Consider the following 6,000-nt stretch of genomic DNA (forward strand, 5'->3'; position numbering starts at 1 on the left):
CGCCCGACGCCTCCTCCTTTGGAGTCAGCAGGTGAAATCCCTGCGGGCCACGTTTCTTCCGGGCAACCTTAACCAGACAGCCGATGCGCTCTCTCGACAGTGTACTCCCCACGGAGAGTGGCGACTCCATCCCTGTGCAGCCCGGCTCATGTGGGAAGCGGTTCGGCAGGCACAGGTGGACCTGTTGCCTCCCCGGACTCCACCCATTACCCGCTATGGTATTCCCAGACCAAGGGGCCCCTCAGCACGGATGCCCTAGCACACAGCTGGCCGCGGGACAAGCGGAAGTACGTCTTCCCCCCAGTGAGCCTCCTTGCACAGGTCCTGTGCAAGGTCAGGGAAAAGGGGCATCAGGTTCTGGTGAGTGGTGCCATACTGGCCCAACCAGACCTGGCTCTCGGATCTGGTAGATCTGACGACGGCCCCCCCTGGCCCATTCCCCTGACGAAGGACCTTCCGTTGCAGGGGAAGGGCACGTTGTGGCACCCCAACGCAGACCTCTGGAACCTCCATGCCTGGCCCCTGGACGGGACGAGGGCTTGCCCGTTAGCGGTCCGGGAGACTGTCTTACAGGCTAGAGCCCCGCCTCTAGGCGGTCATACGCTTATAAGTGGCGCCAATTTGTCCTGGTGTTCTCCCCGGGAGGAGAACCCGCGGAGTGGCCTGATCGGATCAGTGCTGACCCGCAGGTAAGTATCCCCGTCAGCACAACCTGGTCACCAGGTTCCTCAGGAGCGCGAGAAGGGTGTGTCCACCTTTGCCGCGCTCCTTACCCTCTTGGGACCCTAATGTGGTCCTACAGGGCCTTGGTACGGCCCTGGTGAGCCCCTAAGAATTGCCAATCTTCCTCAGTTGGATGAAAGATGCACTCTTTGTGGCGTTCACCTCCATCAAGAGGGTGGTGGACCTACATGCATTCTCTGTGTCCCAAAGGTGCCTGGAACTCGGGATCGGTAATTCTCACGTGGTCCTGAGATCCTATCCCGACGACGTGCCCAAGCTTCCCACTACTCCCTTCCGGGACCAGGTGGTGAACCTGCAGGCGCTCCCCTCCAGAGAGGAAGACCCAACCTTTTTATGTGTTGTGTCCAGTACGCGCGCTGCGCCTTGGTCTGGACCGCACACAGAGCCTCAGAAGCTCTGAGCAGATCTTTGTCTGTTCTGGGAGACGGCACCCGGGGGGCGCTGTCTCCAAACAGAGGTGGCGCACTGGGTACCAATCCCAGGATCGCCGTGCCCGCTGGCAGTGAGAGCCCACTCCACTCGTGGGCACTGGCACAGGGCGCCTCTCTGGCAGACATTTGTAGAACTGCGGGTTGGGCTACGCCCAGTACCTTCACGAGATTTTACAATCTCCACGTGGAACCAGTTGCAGCACATGCCCTTAAACGCCGCCAACGTTTAGGGTGGGCTCCTGGTTTGGGCGTACGCCTGCGAAAGCGCCTTCTCCGGTTCCTCTGAGCTCTTCGGGCGGTTCCTCTGAGCTCTTCGGGCGGTTCCTCTGAGCTCTTCGGGCGGTTCCTCTGAGCTCTTCGGGCGGTTCCACTGAGCTCTTCGGGCGGTTCCACTGAGCTCTTCGGGCGGTTCCACTGAGCTCTTCGGGCGGTTCCTCTGAGCGCTTCGGGCAGTTCCTTTGAGCTCTTCGGGCAGTTCCTTTGACCTCATGATTCTCATTTGCTCTGACATGCACTGTGAGCTGTAAGGTCTTCTATAGACAGGTGTGTGGCTTTCCTAATCAAGTCCATTCAGTATAATCAAACACAGCTGGACTCAAATGAAGGTGTAGAACCATCTCAAGGATGATCAGAAGAAATGGACAGCACCTGAGTTAAATATATGAGAGTCACAGCAAAGGGTCTGAATACTCAGGACCATGTGATATTTCAGTTTTATTTTTTTAATAAATCTGCAATGTCAACAATTCTGTGTTTTTCTGTCAATATGTTCTGCTGTGTGTAAATTAATGAGAAACAAATGAACTTAAATTATTTTAGCAAATGGCCTCAATATAACAAAGAGTGAAACATTTAAGGGGTCTGAATACTTTCCGTACTCACTGTACATTACAGTAAGTAGCCAGCAAAATAGTGTTGCCAGTATTGGACTGTAGAAGTGTCTGGAAAGGTCTAACAGTGTATCTGAATAGATATAAAACATCAAAAGGTTAGTATGTCATGATTCTGCCTGCTCTTGTCTTGATTTTCTAGTCTAGGGGCAGAATCATGACAGACTCACGTGTTTTATGTGGAGAGAAACATATTATTGTCAATCAGGACATAATATGCGTTCTCTCCTGTCTCGTCATTTGGCCCCGCCCCTCTCATTCCTAGTATAGCTTTCCTCCTGTGTCTCATTACCCACACCTGCCCATCGTTAACTCCTTTGTTAGTCTCCATATATAATGCCCTCTTGTCTATTGTCTTGTGCTCGTTGGTTGTACATGTTGTCCTGCCCTGTATGCATATTGCAAAGGTCTTTGTTTGTCTTCCTGATTGTTTATTTTTGCCCCCCATGTGGGAAGTATTTGTTTTGTTATTTATATTAAAGTCTGTTTCCCCGTATTGCTGCCTGCGCTTGGGTTCTTCACTATACGTTTCGTGACATAGTAAACCTTCATTTATCAATTAAGATCAAATGTACTGCACAGTTTATTTTATTAAGTAGAAATAGGTAGGCTAATACATTTGAAATAAGTGCAAATATTTTGTTTTAAAAAGAAAAACATGAGAAAGTTACTTGCGGCAGAATAGCATGTCTAGGGTTAAGACCGACAGTGACATGTTGGATTATCTCCAACACTGAATGACCGGTGAGAGAGGCAATGTTCTTCATTCACAACGTTTATTGTTCAGGATTAAAGACTGTAAAACAACACGTAATATCAATAAAGTGAGGCACTGACAAATGAATAAATCAGGTAAGCTTGATGAATGTCAAAGAATAAATTACAATAAAGTAAAAAGTTGTAACTTACAAAATATCATTAAAATAATAGACTTAAAATGAAGGTAATGATAATCTCACAAGAATACACTTAATTATGTTGAAGATGATCTGCAGGTGTTTGACTCAGAGGAACAGCGCCATCTGCAGGTGACGTCTGCTGTAACACTGAAGCATCATTTTACATTACACTGATGAATTAACACCAGACACACATTTACACCCAAACTCTCCTGAATGATCAGATTGGTCACCTAATAAATGTCCGCTCATCTACACTAGTAGAGCGTATGAGTACCCACAGCACACAGCTGGTGGCGCTATAGCTTTCATGTTAGTCTGGGTCATGTCTCGTTCTGCAGATGTTCTGATGTCTTGCTGGCGAGATTCAGATGGTTTAATGTGTTGTTTTATTAAGCTGTTTTCTTTACCTACGTAAATCGTTGGAGGGCCACGGTGCTTAAATCAAACACAACAACTGATTAAATGTGTCCAGCTGGGATTGGGTGTGATGGTGAGGGAGTTGATGGTTAACACCTTTCCGGCTCTTAAACCGATATGTTAGGCAACTGATTTAAACATTTCCCATGTTTTACTCACTCTCAAGGCATCCTAAACTAATATGATATTCTTCTTGAAGAACAATGCAGTCTATAGTCAAATATGGATATTAATCTTAAACAAATTCGCGTCAGAAGACCTTCGTTATTTATCATGGATTAGTGATATATCCCTTAAATCACTCTAAGTGTATTGTACAGTTCTCTTATGAATGAAACAGCTCTTGTACAGAAACAATAATGACACAATATTTCTTGTGAACAGTTACTAACATAACTTAATGTTTTTTACAGGTTTCTGTGTTATACACATCTTTGTGTTTGTAGCGCCCCCTCCTGTCCTTGGTGTATCTACCCTTTGGAATATTGGACGCTTGAACCCAGATTCATTTATTTTGTCTCTCGACTTGATCTTATAATCAATATATGTGACCCTTGGTTATACACTACTTCTTACAAAGTGCAACTTAGACCCCTGTAAACCCACTGTTATCCAATTACAGCTACTTATCTGTTCTATTAAAGTGAACACACACTATGTAACTCAAAAATGCAATGAATTTATTTAAAAGATGAAATAAGCAAAAATGATTAAAGAACCAAAATTAAATTCAACAAGAATAAAATCTGTTCCACCAACTTCGGAATAAACTGGTGTATTCAAATACAGTGTCTGATTGAGTCTTAAACCACAGCACTTAAACGGGCTCACCTCTTAAATTCCAATCACAATAAGGCTAATAAATCACTCCTTAAATTAACTCAAAATATACACAAAAAAATACTAATTTGTCTTCACTTAGTGTAAACCAATATGCCAATGTGATCCTGGTACCTGTACAAACTCAGTACAGAAATAAAATATGTAAACAAACTTCAGTTTCAATCAGAAATACAAACAATAAACCTGGATGAATATACTCAATAAATCACAGAGTATTAAAACAACATATCAGTCACCAATTCAAAATAAACAACTTATTGTGGGACCACCACACACGCACGCACGCGCACGCACACGCGCACGCACACACGCACGCACGCACGCACGCACACACGCGCACGCACACACGCACGCCCTCACGCACACACACGCACGCACAAACACACACACACACACGCACGCACACACACGCACGCGCTCGAACGCGCACACACACACACGCACACGCGCACACACACGCACGCACTTACGCACACACGCCAACACGCGCTCGAACGCGCACACACACACACACACGCACTCGTATGGAAGGCCAATAGGGTCAAAAACGCGCGAATTTTAACACGTCAACAACACGTTAAGTACGTGTGCTTTACGTGTACTTTACGTGTACTTTACGCGTACTTTACGCTTTAAAAATTAACGTGTACTTTACGTGTATTTAACACGTACTCAACGTGTTAAATACACGTCAAGTACACGTAGAATACACGTAAACAACGCGTGATTCAGACACCGGTTTCCAGTTTAAACGGGTCAATATCATTGGCTGCCTACGAATTGGGTCAAACCATTTCTGCACACTTGGGGGGTTGCCTGCTGCTCATAGGCTACATGCTACCACCATGAAAGATCCTTTTGTTTATTTGTAATTTTCTTGTGAAGCCCACACGTATAGTAAAAATTAAGTTTATTAAGATAAGATAAAAGTTATCTAGAAATTCAGTTTTCTAACAAAAAGTTACAAATGTGGTTCTTTATAATTCTGATACAATCCATTGTAATGAATTTCGATTTTTGGTAAACAACAAACTTTTAAAGACTGAGATAAAGTTGCTGCTATGACCAGTAGGGTGCACTCAAAATACCACAGAAGCCAAATGAATAAATGTAAATGTAAATGTAGAAGTGCCATATTACAGGATCGAAATCAAATCACAATAGATATCAATGAAATAAGATACTGACACATGCTTTTTTCTGTAATAGCCCATCCCAGGTCATACTCATGATTTATATAAGACACTTATATCACTGCAATACATTAAACTGCAATGCTCAGCTTTACTCCACGTTTTCAACTGTATAGTTTTAACAGTAGAATATGTTTACAAGTAATCTTATTTCTGAGATATGCTTTTATTTCTTGAGAAATGGTACCATGGCCAAATGTACAACAAATAGAAATATGATATAAATACATTAACTGGTTTCAAAATAGATATAGTCTATGTTATGATAAGGCTTAAATATAAATATAAGGCTATGTTATGTTAAGTCTGTAACAAAAAAAAACCACCTTAACAGTTGTACCTGTAAGAAAAACAGTCAACAAACCAATAAGAATATTTAGTTTTATTTCCAAATTACAATAAAAAATATAGCTGCAGAAACTGTGACAATGGGATAATGCTACCAACTTGTAGGGGAGAGATTCAGCGCTACAGGAAGACTGTAAGATACAATAAGGTGGACTTCAAAATTTAGTTTCTACGCATACAGCATCCACCTGAAGGTTGTGTGTGCAAATAATTTTAGCTGAATGCACAACCT

The sequence above is a fragment of the Barbatula barbatula genome (assembly GCF_947034865.1).
Source record: "Barbatula barbatula genome assembly, chromosome: 5".
NCBI classification, from domain to species: Eukaryota; Metazoa; Chordata; class Actinopteri; order Cypriniformes; family Nemacheilidae; genus Barbatula; species Barbatula barbatula.